General features: G+C 42.7%; 1 long non-coding RNA gene across 12 annotated transcripts in view; it reads right to left on the bottom strand.

Moving 5' to 3' along the window:
• The window catches only part of LOC112586931, a 175,405-nt gene that overhangs the window by 126,270 nt on the left and 30,413 nt on the right, over positions 1-18,722 (bottom strand). For 11 of the 12 annotated variants that reach the window (XR_006553425.2, XR_006553427.2, XR_006553430.2 and 8 more), the window contains one exon: positions 17,171-17,309. This is a non-coding gene — a long non-coding RNA (uncharacterized LOC112586931). Of the gene's footprint in view, positions 1-17,170; positions 17,329-18,722 lie in introns of all 12 variants that reach the window. The other variant, XR_006553423.2, reaches the window with a different exon arrangement.

The raw sequence follows: 18,722 nt of genomic DNA, 5'->3' as shown, positions 1-18,722 counted from the left end.
AGAGGAGCCTGGCAGGCTACAGTCCGTGGTGTCGGACACGACTTAGCGACTAAACCACCACCACCAAGGGGTTAGGGATGTGGGGTGTCCAGAGGTAGATGGAAGTGAGGAGGGGGAGGAAAAACAGGGCTTCGAAAACAAGCTCTCAATCTCCCCTGAAAAGAGGTGGTTACTTCAGACAATGCCTCCTGAGCTGATTCACACTGTCTTCACTGTGGCCATGTGAACTCAGTCCCCCTGCACACCCACCGCACTCTCACCCAAGCCAGCAAAATCTACTGGCATATCTGGGATGGATAATGATTGCTGAGATCAGTGAGGAGCTGAGTTTCTCAGTGCTGCCCAGATTAAGCAGCAAACAGACTTCCTGTAAGATATGGAAACCCAAGGACAGAGGAACCAAAGGAAACCTGGGGAGCCTGCAGAAATCTTGCAGACTTAGGATGCCTGGGGCCACCCCTGCTGCAAAGCTGGAGATGGAGGGAAACAGATCCGATCTAGACGAGGAGAGAAATTCCAGCTACTTCTAGATTATACTTTTTCACTCTCTCAACATTTACACAGCATGTATGTATTTCTTACATGCATGTTTTGTATACATTCTTGCCTGGAGAATCCCAGGGACAGGGGAGCCTGGTGGGCTGCCGTCTATGGGGTCGCACAGAGTCGGACACGACTGAAGCGACTTAGCAGCAGCAGCAGCAGGTGTGAGTCTCTACATGTCTAAGAGAAAAAATTGGGGGTAGTATATGACCCCAAATATGAGCTCACTGCTCTATTTCATTTTCTTCCCCCTGGCTAGGAGAGTGGCCAATTTTAGACAAATCTGCTAAAACTTGGGTGAAAATCCTGGGCCCTGCAGAGAGAACTTGGCTTGTCGTCAACAGCCCTGACTGTCCTGGACTGGAATGCTCTGATGTCATAGCAGTCATAAAACTCTTTGTTCTTTTATTGTTTTGACTTGTGTTTTTATGCTTTTCAAGGGACTTCCACATCTATGAGGCCGTCTCATACTGATGACATTCCTGGGAGGTAGACGGACAGGTATTATTGTAACTCGGTCACTCTCCTGCCATTGGTCATGGTTCTTGATGGAAGCCACCATGTCCCACAGCAGGGAAAGCAACCCCATCATTTTCTGGTCCTCTTGGAAAAGTCCACCAAGGCTGAAGATGTGGCCAGGCTTTGCAAGTGGCTAAAGGAATCCTGAGAAAAGGGCAGCCTGCCCAGATGGGTGCACCCCAACAGCTCTGTCTGGCAGGGGTGGGTGAGCTAGGGATGAGAGCTGGCCTCTGGTAGGGTCACTTTCTCCTTCTGAGTCTATTAGGATCCACAGAGTACAAACCCTTAGGGGGACAAGCATGAGTCTTGACTGTCTGCACTCCACCTTGTCCACAGCAATGTAATGGGACTGGAACGAGAAAGGGGGACTCCTCTTCTCTGCTTGGAGTGCTTTCTTTGATGAAGCAGCAAGAAAGCAAAAATCTCCAAATTTCAGGGAAAGACACATACACTCTTTTTTTTTTATCCTAGCTGGTGATGGTCAAGTTTATGTGTGCCAAATGGCTGGATTATTTCATGGCCAGATGAGTCATATTATCTTTTTCAGTAAGTTTTATGTTAACAGCATGAGGTTTTAAAACAACATAGAGAGTTATCAGTCTAGCACCTGGTACACAGTACAAGTTTATTAAATGCCATCTATTGTTGTAATTACATGCAGAAAATCTACAACAGAGAATATAAATTGGTACATCTGTTGAAATGGCTAGATTTGCCACACAGTACATAAATGCCTAGGCCTGTATAGACAAGGCTAACAGCTTTAAACGTGCAAGACAAAGGTCCTGTCTGTACAGAAACAGGATAAGCCAAGCATGAACAGAGAGACCAACATGAGCAAAATTACCATCAAGCTTTCTCCACCAATCAGCCACTGCAAGTGTTCTTGTAAGCAGAAGAGCATCTTTACCTGGCACTCAGAGGTGCACTAGTTCATTAGAATGAGAGAAGCAGTGTTACTGGATCCAATATGCCTATTGACATTTGTTTAGTAATCTCCCTTATCAACGCAATTTCAAAGGCAAGAGCCTAAAATGATTTTTAAATGTATCCAATTCACAGCCAAGTGAAAATGTTTCTGTACCAAGCATAATCTTACATTAAACTTTTTTTCAGCAGCCTAAATTTAACCAGTGGCAATTCTTTTTTTTCTTTTTAAGATGCTATTCTATTCAACTTTTAAAAACGAAGTATCTGATTCTAAAGTGAAAACCGTATTTAATCAAAGATGGGACACAGTGTCCTTGGCTTAGTTATTCTTTGGAAATTGAACACCTTTACAGGCTTAACAGGTTGCAAGAGAAACAAATTGCAGAAACTGTATTCCAGGTATAATGGCCTGGATGCACTGATTCTGTCTGACCTGATAAAACCCTAGGGAACTCATGTTGCCCTGCTATTACTTCTATGTTGAAGTGGCACATGGTGTAATAGTCAGTGATAATGTACTACATGCCCACACACATAAGGAGAATTAAAAGCATGGATAAAGTGATAACACTTCACAATTGCATGACACTTTGCTTCATAACCCCCTGTAATATCTATCCCTCCATTTTATTCTTTATCAGCCCTGGGAGGGACCAGTAAGTAGAATTCAGGTGAGAGAGATTGTGATCATGACCACCAGCTTATAGGTGGTAAAGCAAAGACCTGAATCCTCCCTTTCCAAAGTACTTCATTTTCCTAGTGAATGTTGAGACCCAGTGGGCAGGAGGTGCAACAGCTGTCCTTACGGAAACTGCCTCATAAAAAACGAGAAGGACAATGGATGGATGAATGATAGTCAAATTCAGTTGGAGCCCTGACCATGTTTTTACAACATCAGAGTGACCTGGGACAAGGGCCTGAAACATCCAACACCTCCAGTTTTCCACTCTCAAGAGGGAATGTGAATCCTGGTTCTATCTTGTGAAGTTCTAAGCAAAGAAGGAGCCAATGAATAGGAAGCTATTTTAAAAGACATTAACCTTTTTCAAGAGACATTAACTCTTGCTCCTTGGAAGAAAAGCTATGACAAACATAGACAGCATATTAAAAAGCAGAGACATTACTTTGCCAAACAAGGTCCGTACAGTCAAAGCTATGGTTTTTCCAGTAGTCATATATGTATGTGAGAGTTGGACCATCAAGAAGGCTGAGTGCTGAAGAACTGATGCTTTTGAACTGTGGTGTTGGAGAAGACTCTTGAGAGTCCCTTGGACCACAAGGAGATCAAACCAGTTGATTCTAAAGGAGATCAATGCTGAATATCCATTGGAAGGACTGATGCTGAAGCTAAAGCTCCAATACTTTGGCCACCTGATGCGAAGAGCCAACTCATTGGAAAAGACCCTGATGCTGGAAAAGGTTGAAGGCAGGAGGAGAAGATGACAGAGGATGAAATGGTTGGATGGCATCACCAACTCAATGGACATGAGTTTGAGCAAGCTCTGGGAGATGGTGAGAACAGGAAAGTCTGGCATTACAAAGAGTCAGACATGACTGAGTCACTGAACAACAACTCTTATCAAAATGTGGTAATAGAGATAATTTTTTAAATAAGGTATATTGCAAATTAACAGAAACACTTGCATTGAATGAATGCACTAAAATCTCTGAGGTCCAAAATAAATAAAACTACAAGGACATACCCCCTTAAAAAAATCTATGAGGTCCAGTGTGCTGCTGGCTATTGAGATGACTCCAGGAGTCAAAAGTGAGGTGGACAGCTGCTTTCTGGTCTGCCTGACTTCCATTTCCCTTTAGATCATAAAAAACACAGATTTACTTTGGGATATGTCTCCCACCAGATACAGACAAGAGAGGAGCTTCACTGAGGGACTCACTTTCCTAGGACCAAGTCATACTCCATGGGAATTAGAGCTGTGAGCCAAGGAACATGGTGCCCATGATCACTTGGAGCTCATTCACGCCAGGGTAGGCAGTGAACGAAGTAGCTTGGAAGTGGCTTCCCATCTGCTATATTCCTGGAGCTCCTGGCTACTCAGCCTGCCCTTCCTGGTTCTTCAGCCTCCCCTTTAATTCTGGAAACACTTTCAGATCCTTGCACCTCTCGTTATTATTGGTTTTTCCTGAGTTGGCTCACGTTGGTCTCAGTTACTTGCAAACAAAATACCTTAACTGTGAAAGCAGCAACACAGATCTGTGCAGCCAGAAGAAGGTGAAAGAGGAGAGGAAATCAATAAAATCAAACCATTTGATCACCTATTAATCTATTGCACTAGGAAAGGCAGAGAAGACCAGGTAAATGAGTCAATTGCTATACAGCCATCATATTTTAAAATCTCCCTTTATCCTCTTTTGGTAAGTCAATAAAAGTTGAAAAGTTCAAGCCAAAAATAAAAACACTGGTATGGTTACAATAAAAATTAGTTTTAAAAGCAAATTATGTCACATGCATATTCTACCAAGTTTTTTTTAATGCCACCCTGTAAATAGTACTGTTTAGCACTCATTTATAGAAAATATCCTAGTATTTCATGTTAATGAAGTTCTCAACTTTTGTACGAAAGTTACTCTCTTCAAGACCTAGTTTTTGCTAAAGTGTATTTGATGGCACTGCATCACCATGAAATCAAATCACAAGAAGGAACTGCATTCCAAAGTCTTCATAAACGTTCTGATGAATATCTAGAGATATTTCTACAAAAGAATGTTCAATATTAGGAATATCAAATGTGAAAGGGAAATTCTAATAAATAAAATAGTCAATAAAATCACCAGTCTCATTTAGTATCACATTTTCTTCGCATCTAAACACTGACTTGGTTCCAATATTCCATGTTTCAAGAAATCTTCTGATAACTACTGCTATTTGACAAATCACTCTAAGACTTAAAGGTGTAAAAAAATCCATTGTATGATCTCAGAGATTCTTTGGGTCAGGAACTCAGAGAGTGTATAGCAGGGACAGCTTGACTCTCCCCCTTTATGTCCAGGACCTGAGCTGGAAGGACTTAATGGCCGGGGGTGCTGAGTAGCTGAGGTGTACTCAGCAGCTAGGGGCTAGAATGCCGCGGAGGTGACTCTGTCACGTGTCCACTGCTGGTGCTGACCACTGTCAACCAGAGCGCCTACAAGCTGCCTGCCCATGTGGCCTGGGCTTCCTCACAGCATGGTGACCTCAGGGGTAACTGGAGGCTCAGGACTTTTTACATGATGTCCCAGCACACAAGGAGGAGCTGAATCTCCTCTTTTGGCCCAGTCTCAGAAGTTCTATGGCATCATTTCTTCTGTGCACTGTATCGGTTATGAATGAGTCACAACCCATTTATGGAGAAGACATCCACGCCTACTGTAAATGGGAAGAGTATCGATGTCTCAGCTCAGAAGAGCATGTGGGATGGGAGATACTGTGTGGCCACCCTTGGAAGATACAATCTGCCACGTCTTCAGAGATCCCTCATTTCCAGCTAGGAACAAGGTATCCCTCTCTCAATTCCCATAATGTTCCATTTTCAGTTTGATGTTGGCCAATTTCCATCTTATAAATGTCATAGACATGTTTCATCTTCATCTCTCCTCTACGAGCATCTAGGGTCCTCTTTGCTTTTTTGTGTCTTCATGGTGCCTAACAGAGCTCCTGGCACTTAGTATATACACAAAATTTATTGAAGAAATGTACATAACTAGTCTCAGGTATGATTATTTTATAATCAGGAGATATAAGTGCTTTTGGAAGGAAGGAAAGAAGAGGGGGGAGGTGGGGAGGGAGGGAAGGGAGGAAGATGTAGGCAAATTGGTAGACATAATTGTTTGAAGGGGCTCTCTCATTCTCAGAACATTTAAATTGTTGCATTTTTAAAGTTTCCAAAAGAGAAAAGATCCAGTCCTCCACCTTTTATGTACCTCAGCTATGCAGATGAAGATCCCCTGGAGAAAACACACGATCATGCTGACAGGCTTCCTTTAAAACCCATGACCTTGAACCTCAATGCTGCCAGCAACTGTGCAGTGCTTCCCTCATTCATTCATATCTCTGCTTTCCCAGACAACTGATTCACACCTTCTCCCCTCTCCTCAACATCAACATCTTCTCCTACAGCCTCATTCTCAGTTGATGACCTTCTTACTTCTCTGAAACAACAGAGCAATTCAAAGAGAGTCCCCATCCACCACTCACCCTCTCATGTTCCTGGTACCAGCCTCTGCACATAGGCCCTCTACCCATAGGCCCTCTGCCTTCCATGCATGGACCATCCATGCCCCATTCTAAAGCCAGTCCCTCTGCTCTAACACTGGATTCTGTTTCCTCCCGCCCCAGTGCCCCCTGAAGTCCATCCCTCTGCCCACTATATAGACAACTCCATCAGCACATTAAGATGCTGTTATTTCCCCCATCTTAAAATAATGCTTCTCTTGACCACACTTCTTCCATCAACCCAATAGCTTTCTTCCCTTCCTAAAAAAGAAATCACTTCAAAGAATTGTTTATACTCACCATTTCATCTTTATCTCCATATTCTCTCTTAAATTAATCCTAATGAAGTGTTCATCCTCCCTACCTTATGAAAACTACTGTTGTCAAGGTTACCATGGACCATCTCAGTACTAAAGCCAATTTCGCATTCTCAATCCCCATATTCTTGATCCACCAGCAACATTTGATGTGGGTGACCTTCTCTTCTCCTTCATTTACTTTCTTTACTTGTTTTCCAAAACACTACATTTCCTTCTGCCCCACCCCAACCCATGACCTCCTTGAAACTCCTGTATCTCCTCTCTTGGTTCTTTCTCCTCTTCTTTACCTATTAATGTTGGGTGCCCAAGCTCAGACCTTGAATTCTTCTCTATCTACCCACATTGCTTTGTTAAGCTTTTAGCTCATAGCTCATCACGTGTATGTGGGGAATTACTTCCACAGTATCCTTCCACTAGAATGCTGCCAAACTCCAGACTCAACATCTCTACCTGAGACATCTAACGGACACCTGTTCTCAACATGCCCAGCTTTGAGGTCCAAGATCACCTCCCATTCCATTGCTCCTGCAGTCTTTCCCATCTCGGATGATGGCAACTCCAATTATTAAGTTGCTTATAGCAAAAACACCAAAACCATTCTTGGCTTCTTTTTCTCTTATATTCCATGTCCATTACATCAGGAAGTCATGTATCCAGACTAAGAGCACGTCTCTTCACTACTCGAAGCTACCATCATCCCTCAACTTGGTGATTAAAATTGTCTCCTTATTGGTCTCCCACTCTATCTCGTACCCACCAACTGCCTGTTCTCAACAATGCCACCAAAATGATTAGTTAAAATGTAAGCCATAGCAAGTTTCTCCTCTGGTTAAAGCTTTGCTATCCCTTGCCCCACTTCGATCAGAGGGAAAGCCAGAGTCTGAACAATGACAGACAAGTTACTACATGGTTTGAGTCCTGTTTACTTCTGTGACTTCACCTTTTATTGTTCTTCTACTCCCTCACTGGTCTTCCACCTCATATTAAACATTCCAAGCATGCTCCTACGTTAAGGCCTTTGCCTTGGCTTGTCCCTCTTTGTGGGCTGCTCTTCTTTCAAATATCTACATAGCTTAGTCCTTTATTGCCTGCAAGTCTTTACGATCAGTGAGTCCACTTAGAACATTCTATTACACGTGCAGTGACCTGCCCCAGTATTCCCCAACCTTCCCACTGTGCTGTTTCCCATATCACTTATCATCTAATAGACCATGTAATTGACGCATATATCATTTATAATACTTACTGCTGGTTCTCTACCCCTCCCCCCTTAAGGCTCATAAGCTCAAGGACTTTTGTCTATTTTGCTCATGGACGTGCCCTCCCAAGCCTTCAGAACATTGTCTGGCACTTAATAGGTGCTCAATGAGTAATTTTTGAGCAAACAAATAATCTGAGGACAAAAATCTACACAGAAATGGAGTAGAAAGGAACTTATAAGGTATGATTTTTAGGGACATGATGGGGGTTCTCTTGTCCCAAAGTAGCTTTCCCACAACAATACCAAGGCACCACTGTCCTCTACTCTCTGTCCTACAAGTCCTACATTAGATTCAGTAATTATTAGTCCAGAATAGTGAACCAAATAGCTAAAACACATGTTTATCATGAAATGCTGGTAGGAGCTCAGAGAAAACTTGGATTGAGGTTGGCAAAGAGGTGAGGAAGACAGGAGACAGGGTGATGAAGTCAAAGGCCACTGACCCTGGGAAAAGATACACAATCTTCTCGCCTCATCTGAAAAGTTGAAGGAATACACTATGATCACTACGTTTCATTCATGCCGTGGAATAAACAATCATTGGACAGGAAATCAGACTGGGAGATTCACATTCTAGCTTTCTCACTTAGAAGACTGAGAAAACTATCTACCTTCCCCTCCACCCTGAATAGTGAGCAGCATGAAGGCCCTCAGAACCTGGAAGATAATATTCAGGGTATATCCTTGGAAAAGATGTTGAAGAGTTTGGGAGGCACATGGACAAACATGACTGCCTCCATCATGAAGCCCATGTTTGTCGTGTGAATATGGCTGTGAAAAACAGTCTATCTTCTTCAGAATGCCCTAGTGTCCACAGGGGGCACATAACGTGGAAAAGAGGAAAGATGCTGTTACTTGGTCATTCATTTATTATCGATCACTTTGGTGAACACCTAGAAGTAAACATGTCCCAACAGACATTTGTTGCAAAGGAGACGCAGGTCACTACTGTAAAATCCAGCCAGGCCAACATCCTGGGGTCCTCTTGAGGTTCACGGGTATCTGGACCACATGTTCATATCACCACGGTACAGCCAAAGCAAGTCAGTTCAGCCCGATTTTCATTCAGATCCAATTTACTTTCTCACCTAAACAAGATCTCCAGTAGTCACTAATACAGCTGGTTTATATTGTTATTGTTTAGTCACTAAGTCGTATCTAACTCTTAGTGACTGTAGCACACCAGGCTCCTCTGTCCTCCACTACCTCCTGGAGTTGGCTCAAATTCATGTCCATTGTGTCAGCGATGTCCATCTAACCATCTCATTCTCTGCAACCCCCTTCTCCTCCTGCCTTCAATCTTTCCCAACATCAGAGTCTTTTCCAATGAACTGGCTCTTCGAATCAGGGGGCCAAAGTATTGGAGCTTCGGCTTCAACAACATTCCTTCTAATGAATATTCAAGGTTGATTTCCTTTAGAAATGGCTGGTTTGATCTCTTTGCTGTCCAAGGGACTCTCAAGAGTCTTCTCCAGTAACGCAATTCGAAAGCATCAATTCTTTGGCTCTCAGCCTTCTTTATGGTCCAATTCTTACATCCATACATGACTACTGGAAAAACCATAGCTTTGACTACATGGACCTTTTCAGTAAAGTGATGTCTGTGCTTTTTAATACACTGTCTAGGTTGGTCATAGCTTTTCTTCCAAGGAGCGAGCATCTTTTAATTTCATGGCTGCAGTCACCGTCCGCAGTGATTTTGGAGCCCAAGAAAATAAAATCTGCCACTTCCACAGATGACCCACCCACCCCCAGGTCAGAAGGCATCCAAAATGCTACTGGGGAAAAGTGGAGGGCAATTATTAATACCTCCAATAAGAATGAAGAAGCTGGGCCAAAGCAGGAATTTTTCTTGACATTCAGCTGTGGATATGTCTGGTGGTGAAAGTAAATTCTGATGTTGTAAAAAACAATATTGCGTAGGAACATGGAATGTTAGGCCCCTGAATCAAGGTAAACTAGATGTGGTCAAGCAATAGATGGCAAGAGTGAACATCAACATCTTAGGAATCAGTGAACTAAAATGGACTGGCAAATTTAATTCAGATGACCATTATATCTACTACTGTAGGCAAGAATCCCTTAGAAGAAATGGAGTAGCCACTATAGTTAACAAACAAGTCTGAAATGCAGTACTTGGGTGCAATCTCAAAAATGACAGAGTAATCTTGGTTCATTTCCAAGGCAAACCATTCTATATTACAGTATTTCAAGTCTATACCCAACCACTGATGCTGATGAAACTGAAGTTGACCAGTTCTATGAAAACCTATGACACCTTCTGGAACTAACACCAAAAAAAGATGTCCTTTTCATCACAGAGGATTGGAATGTAAAAGTAGGAAGTCAAAAGATACCCAGAATAACAGGCAAATTTAGCCTTGGAGTACAAAATGAAGCAGGGCAAAGGCTAATAAAGATTTGTCAAGAGAATATGCTGGTCATAGCAAACACCCTTTTCCAAAAATGCAATAGACAACTCTACACATGGACATCACCAGATGGTCGATACTGAAATTAGATTGAGTATGTTCTTTTCAGCCAAAGATGGAGAAGCTCTATATAGTCAGTAAGAATAAGACCTGGAGCTGACTGTGGCTCAGATCATGCGTTTCTTATTGCAAAATTCAGGCCTAAATTGAAGAAGTATGGAAAGCCACTAGGCCATTCAGATCAGATCAGATCAGTCGCTCAGTTGTGTCCAACTCTTTGCGACCCCATGAATCACAGCACGCCAGGCCTCCCTGTCCATCACCAACTCCTGGAGTTCACTCAGACTCACGTCCATCGAGTCAGTGATGCCATCCAGCCATCTCATCCTCTGTCGTCCCCTTCTCCTCCTGCCCCCAATCTCTCCCAGCATCAGAGTCTTTTCCAATGAGTCAACCCTTCGCATGAGGTGGCCAAAGTACTGGAGTTTCAGCTTTAACATCATTCCTTCCAAAGAAATCCCAGGGCTGATCTCCTTCAGAATGGACTGGTTGGATCTCCTTGCAGTCCAAGGGACTCTCAAGAGTCTTCTCCAACACCACAGTTCAAAAGCATCAATTCTTTGGCGCTCAGCCTTCTTCACAGTCCAACTCTCACATCCATACATGACCACAGGAAAAACCATAGCCTTAACTAGACGGACCTTTGTTGGCAAAGTAATGTCTCTGCTTTTGAATATGCTATCTAGGTTGGTCATAACTTTCCTTCCAAGGAGTAAGTGTCTCTTAATTTCATGGCTGCGGTCACCATATGCAGTGATTTTGGAGCCCAGAAAAATAAAGTCTGACACTGTTTCCACTGTTTCCCCATCTATTTCCCATGCAGTGGTGGGACCAGATGCCATGATCTTCGTTTTCTGAATGTTGAGCTTTAAGCCAACTTTTTCACTCTCCACTTTCACTTTCATCAAGAGGCTTTTGAGTTCCTCTTCACTTTCTGCCATAAAGGTGGTGTCATCTACATATCTGAGGTTATTGATATTTCTCCCGGCAATCTTGATTCCAGCTTGTGTTTCTTCCAGTCCAGCGTTTCTCATGATGTACTCTGCATAGAAGTTAAATAAACAGGGTGACAATATACAGCCTTGACGAACTCCTTTTCCTATTTGGAACCAGTCTGTTGTTCCCTGTCCAGTTCTAACTGTTGCTTCCTGACCTGCATATAGATTTCTCAAGAGGCAGGTCAGGTGGTCTGGTATTCCCATCTCTTTCAGAATTTTCCACAGTTTATTGTAATCTACACAGTCAAAGGCTTTGGCATAGTCAATAAAGCAGAAATAGATGTTTTTCTGGAACTCTCTTGCTTTTTTTATGATCCAGCGGATGTTGGCAATTTGATCTCTGGTTCCTCTGCCTTTTCTAAAACCAGTTTGAACATCAGGAAGTTCACGGTTCACATATTGCTGAAGCCTGGCTTGGAGAATTTTGAGCATTACTTTACTAGCATGTGAGATGAGTGCAATTGTGTGGTAGTTTGAGCATTCTTTGGCATTGCCTTTGTTTGGGATTGGAATGAAAATGGACATTTCCAGTCCTGTGGCCACTGCTGAGTTTTCCAAATTTGCTGGCATATTGAGTGCAGCACTTTCACAGCATCATCTTTAAGGATTTGGAATAGCTCAACTGGAATTCCATCAACTCCACTAGCTTTGTTCGTAGTGATGCTTTCTAAGGCCCACTTGACTTCACATTCTAGGATGTCTGGCTCTAGGTCAGTGATCACACCATCGTGATTATCTGGGTCGTGAAGATCTTTTTTGTACAGTTCTTCTGTGTATTCTTGCCATCTCTTCTTAATATCTTCTGCTTCTGTTAGGTCCATACCATTTCTGTCCTTTATCGAGCTCATCTTGGCATGAAATGTTCCTTTGGTATCTCTGATTTTCTTGAAGAGATCCCTAGTCTTTCCCATTCTGTTGTTTTCCTCTATTTCTTTGCATTAATTGCTGAAGAAGGCTTTCTTATCTCTTCCTGCTATTCTTTGGAACTCTGCATTCAGATGTTTATATCTTTCCTTTTCTCCTTTGCTTTTCGCTTCTCTTCTTTTCACAGCTATTTGTAAGGCCTCCCAGACAGCCATTTTGCTTTTTTGCATTTCTTTTCTATGGGAATGGTCTTGATCCCTGTCTCCTGTACAATGTCACGAACCTCTTTCCATAGTTCATCAGGCACTCTATCTATCAGATCTAGGCCCTTAAATCTATTTCTCACTTCCACTGTATAATCATAAGGGATTTGATTTAGGTCATACTTGAATGGTCTAGTGGTTTTCCCTACTTTCTTCAATTTAAGTCTGAATTTGGCAATAAGGAGTTCATGGTCTGAGCCACAGTCAGCTCCTGGTCTTGTTTTTGCTGACTGTATAAAGCTTCTCCATCTTTGGCTACAAAGAATATAATCAATCTGATTTCGGTGTTGACTATATGGTGATGTCCATGTATAGAGTCTTCTCTTGTGTTGTTGGAAGAGGGTGTTTGTTATGACCAGTGCATTTTCTTGGCAAAACTCTATTAGTCTTTGCCCTGCTTCATTCCGTATTCCAAGGCCAAATTTGCCTGTTACTCCAGGTGTTTCTTGACTTCCTACTTTTGCATTCCAGTCCTAAATCAAATCCCTTATGATTATACAGTGAAGGTGATGAATAGATTCAAGGGATTAGGTCTCATGCCTAAAGAACTATGGAGGGAGTTTCATAACATTGTACAGGAGGCAGTGACCAAAACCATCCCAAAGAAAAAGAAAAGCAAGAAGGCAAAGCTGGTTTATACTCTCCCCCAATTCTTCATGGGCTGCATCAGTTTCAGAGTAGCAACAGACAAGTGGTACCCCCATACACATTCTCCCTCTCGCTTCCCCATTCTTCCTCCTCCCTCCCCGGCCTGCCTCCTTCTCTTTCCAAAAACTGGCTTAGAAACCAGCACAGCATTATTTGCAGAATCAAGAAACTAGAGTGCTACTAACTGAAAAGAAACCAGATCCCACCAAGTGCCTACGGTGTGACTGCATGTACATCAAGTTCAAAACCCAGCAACGCTCGTGGATGATGTGAGAGGTCAAAACTGTAGTTTACTAGGTAGGGGCTGTGACTGGGAGCTCTGAGGTACTGGTAATGGTCTCTCTCTCCATTTGGGTGCCAGTATACTATAATGTACTTTTCTGTATGTTTATTCTGTGGTGGTGGTTTAGTTACTAAGTCATGTCGAACTCTTGCAACCCATGGACTGCAGCCTGCCAGGCTCCTCTGTCCATGGGATTCTCCAGGCAAGAATACTGGAGTGGGTTGCCATTTCCTTCTCCAGGGGATCTTCTCGACCCAGGGATGGAACCCAGGTCTCCCGCATTGCAGGCAGATTCTTTACCAACTAAGCTACAATTTGACTATAGAATAAATGTTTATTGTACTTCATTTAAAAAACAAACTGTGAGGCGTTTCTGTGGGAACAAACTCCATTTCATCAGTAAGACCCAGTTCAATCACACTAAAATGAATATTGTATTCAATCCATTCCAAAACTGAGCATAGAAAAAAAAGTCACAGAAGTGTAAAAAAAATCTATTATATCATCACATATTTAAATAACAGCATGAATGCTTATAATATTCCAGTATCAAATTATTCAAATATCTTAAACAGCAAATCTCAAATATTCATATTAATATGGTAACTATTGCCTAAAATACTAGATATATGCAACACATGAGTTTAATTAGCATTTGAAATTTTTGACAAAGCCAACACATGGTCTGAGAGCAAAGGAGAAACTGAATTCTAATAGATCTTCTGAGCTTTATTGCTCAGAAAAATTCCGCATTCTAACATTTCAACAAAAATTGTAATATAGGACCCACCTTCTCAGCCCAGATTCTGAACCAGTGAGTACAGGGGACTGCCTCTGCTGCAGTAGAAGAGACCATCTGCTCAGGGTAGCTGATAAGCCCCACAAGAAAGGAGGACGCAAGGAGAAACTCAACAAATAGGCAATTTCATACCCTCCTCCCCACCCCCAGGGTGGGAAGAAATGAGTGCAGGTTGAGATATCAAAAATAGTCCAACTCTATCCTCATGGAAGGAAACAGCCTGTCTAAACTTCCTCACTTATGGATAACAAGATGTAATTAATAAATCTGAAAGCAACTTTGGGCTTCCCTGGTGGCTCAGCGGTAAAGAACCTGCCTGCCAAAGCAAGACACATAAGAGACGCAAGTTCAATCCCTAGGTCAGGAAGATCCCCTCGAGGAGGAAAGGGCAACCCACTCCGGTATTCTTGCCTGAGAAACCCCATGGACAGAGGAGCCTGACAGGCTACGGTTCATCGGGTCACAAAAGAGTCAGACACAACTTAGCAACTCTACAACAACAACAACAAAAGTACCTTTAAATGAGGTGTGTGCTAAGTCACTTTAGTCATGCCTGACTCTTTGCAACCCCATGGACTGTAGCCCCCCAGGCTCTTCTGTCCATGGGATTCTCCAGGCAAGAATAATGGAGTGAGTTGCCATGTCCTTCTCCAGGGGATCCTTCCAACCCAGGGATCAAACCCGTGTCTCTTACATCCCCTGCATTGGCAGGCAGGTTCTTTACCACTAGCTAAATGTCATGGTTATTGCTAAAAGTACGCTTTATAAGCCAAAGAAAACTGTGTTAGCCCATGTCACAGGCCCAGCTTCACATAGAAGTGACTGAACCCCAATGCTGCTTCTTTCTATTATTTTCCATGTGCCCCATGTTATACTGGGCTTGCCAGGTGGCTCTACTGGTAAAGAACCCACCTGCTAATGCTGGAGACACAAGAGACCTGGGTTCGATCCCGGGGTCAGGAAGACCCCCTGGAGAAGGGAGTGGCAACCCACTCCAGTATTCTTGCCTGGAGAATCCCATGGACAGAGGAGCCTGGGGGGCTACAGTCCATGGGGTCACAAAGAGTCGGACACAACTGAGTGACTTAGCAGGCATGCATGTTATATCAGACTTTACATCTAAGAACTAGTTAAGGCACATGACTACCCCAAAACGTGCGTGATTATGCTCACTGTACATGGGAAGTAACTGACTTGGGTTTGAAAATTTAAGGATCGTGTCCATGGGTACTAAGCGGTGGGTCCTCTCCTGTCTGTGGGACCCACCAGCCACTCTGCCCGGCTGCAGCCTCAGCACCACTGTTTTAGGAAAATGATGCAGAGGCACAAAGGAGCAAGGAGCTCCACGTGCAGGGGAGTGGAGAGCATGTTCATGGGGATGGTTAAACCAGGTATCTCCACGGGGCCTGCAGGAGCAGCGGCTCAGGAGAAAACTGATGATTCTTTCAAGGACTGTTTCCCTGCCACAAGACTGGCACCTGCACCAAGGAAGGATCAGGCTGCCGCTGCCTGCCTGAGGACCTCCACTCCAAACTGCTGGGTGCAGGGCCACCCTGACCTCAACGCAGTTAGATAAACTCCTACATTGCTTCAAGGGACCAACCTGTGTGTTAGTCGCTCAGTCGTGTGTTCGACTCTTTGCGACCATGGACTGTAGCCCGCCAGGCTTCTCTGTCCATAGGATTCGCCAGGCAAGAATACTGGAGTGGGTTGCCATTTCCTTCTCCAGGGATCTTCCCGGCCCAGAGATTGGACCCAGGTCTCCCACACTGCAGGCAGACTCTTTATAGGTTGAGCCCCCAGGGAAGCCTAGATAAACTCCTACAGTGCTTCAAGGGACCAACCTAGAATACAGTACATGTGCCCTGGTGGAGCCCAGAGAGGCCAACTTGTCTACTGGGAAAGGGATCAGGTTATGAGAGGGCAATGGCTGAAAGTCAGGGACGGGAACAAAGGAAAGACTATGTGACATCATGGTTACAAGTCAGCCTCGGATGGACTCAGCCCTGCTCCCTCAGCTACAGCTGCACCCACACAAGCGAGATGCTGGAACTCTGCACCCCTCAGGTTGGCCATAGGCAAAATGAAAAAAACAGAATTATCTCAGAGGCTTATTGTAAAGTATGAATAAGCATATGTATGCAAAGTATTTAAAACATCTGCTACATACAAAATGCTACGTAAGTGTTAGATGTTTATTAATAGGGATCATCAATAATAGGTAATATAAAAGTTAAGGCAGATTTGGAAGCCTAGAAATACACATACTTTGGTTGTTTTGATTTGTTTTTCTAACTTATCAAGGGAGAAAGTAAACAGGGATGCTCAGGAGCAGTATTACTTGAGCAATATGAAATTGCTGATATTCAGCCAATTTTTTGTGCCTATGCAATAGCAATTTCATGTAGCTTGAGTTATGATTAATAGGAGAACTAAAAAGTTTGCTTTTCTGGTCATTGAAGTGTCTGGACTTGCCTTGAACACAGGCTAAGAACTGCATGGGGATCTGTGGACCCTAGGCTCATACTCCTTACCCTCAGGATAAGTGTGCACAGTGTGCATACACACTCACTGGCAAAAATACGTGCAATCAGCCACAGATGCCTTGGGAGACACTTGCCTCTCATCTGAGCTTTCCAGTGGGCAGTGGAGACTGAGGAAGCTCAAAGGCATTAACAGTGGGGTCCAGGCTAGCTGATGGGCTTTTCTCAAAGTAGTTATATTTATACAATTTTTAAGTTCAAGGGAATGCCAGAAGACCTCCTTCTGTCACAAATTCCAGTCCATCGCTGAAAGTGTGGTGGATAAAAGGTAAATACTCAGCCTGTTTCAATGTGAACAGTTATTTTATTTTTTTAAATATCCATCCATAAAGGTATAAAATAAATACGAAGTCTTTTTCTCCAACCTTCAATAATTGATACCATCCCAAAATAAATAGTCTTAAGAGTTTCTTAGGTATTTAACCAGAAAAAAGTGTTGTTTTTACCAATATTTATGTTGATGCTTTTGAGAATTTTCACAAATGGGATCTTACCATGCATGCCGCTCTTCTGCTTATTTCAAGATGGACGTGGACATCATCCCACTGTGGACACAGGGAACCATCCTAGAGGATGGGAGGAGTGACTCTGAAGAGTCAGACGGACCCGCATGTCTGTTTGGGAAACAGGTGTCTGTTGGGGAAACAGTTGTCTGTTGAGGAAACAGTTGGTCGTGTTATGAGAACAGTGACAGTCCTGTCATAAAATTAGCTAGAAGCTTCAAAGGCCAGAAGAAAAGAAATCTACCTGTGCAAAATCTAATTGCATAGATGTGCCCCTAATATTTTTTAAACAAAAAAGTTCCTATTCATGACCTTTTTGATCCTCCCAGTCCTTAGTTATTAAAAATGGTGCTCTAGTACTATCTTTGGCTCAGGGATGCACTCTTTTTTTTAAAACCACCTGTTTCTTTGCTGGACATTCCAGTTATTAGAAAATGAACCCTAAAATTGATTAAATATCCAACACTCTTTGAGTTCAAAGAATTGGTCATAATTTATAATTTTAGAGTCAGCAAGACAAAGAAACACGCAAAACAATGTGCTCTCAAGTTGTAAGACACTGCCAGTTAAGTATGTCTACATGTATCATGGGTAGACTTAACAGAGTCAACAGACAAATTACAGGGAGCCCAATCAAACTTACTTTCAGATAAGCAATGAATACTTTTTTTTGTATAAATTTGTCTCATGTAATATCTGGGCATAATTATATTTAAAAAGTATTCATTATTTACCTTGAATTCAAACTTAACTGGTGCCCTGTATTTATGTGGTAACCATACTTCAAAGTTTCTTCCTGCAGCTACAATTGTCCAATTCCTGTGGCCATAGGATTTTATTTCAAGACCCTCTAGCATTGGAACATCATTAAACCATGATGGAGAATTCTAGAGAGGCCCAGAGCTGCTCCTTCCTGCCATTACCCCATTCAGGACTGTGTCAGACATTTGCATCCATCTCATAAAGACTGTGCCTCAATCACAGACCCATGAGGAAACGAGCAGATATTTGGATCCTCTCATATCAGAGAGAGAGAGAGAACCAGAGTAAAGAAGAATGAACATCTCCACTGTCTAAAAAAATGTATTATCAGAAAACCAGCTAAACCAGCAGGGTTGCTTTGTGACCTCACTTCCTTGGGCCACAATTCTCTCCAATATAAAAAGAAGCCATTAGACTGGAATTCTTCAGGCTACATGTAACACAAAATATAATACTATTGCATTTTGTTTAATGCAAACTCTAGACTTTTATTATTCAACCCACAATTGAAGTTTCTTTTATATGTACATATTTTTCATCAACTTTGTCAAATTGTTGGTTTATCTTTGAAGCTTCTAGAGTAGCCAAAGCGGGCAGGTTTCCATAGACAGATCATGTTGCCCCTCAATTAATTATTCATCAATTCGACCATGTGAGCTGGGGCGCAAGCAATGTATCCATTTATTTTGACACTTTAACTACCAGTTTGGATTAGCCATGTTGCTCATCAATTGAGTTCAACCGGTTGATAAAGAGAGTAAACAGAAACAGGTCACAGGAT

This window comes from Bubalus bubalis, chromosome 9 (assembly GCF_019923935.1).
Source record: "Bubalus bubalis isolate 160015118507 breed Murrah chromosome 9, NDDB_SH_1, whole genome shotgun sequence".
Classification (NCBI taxonomy): domain Eukaryota; kingdom Metazoa; phylum Chordata; class Mammalia; order Artiodactyla; family Bovidae; genus Bubalus; species Bubalus bubalis.
The sequence above is the reverse complement of the archived record's forward strand: the minus strand, read 5'-3'. Positions and strand labels throughout refer to the sequence as shown.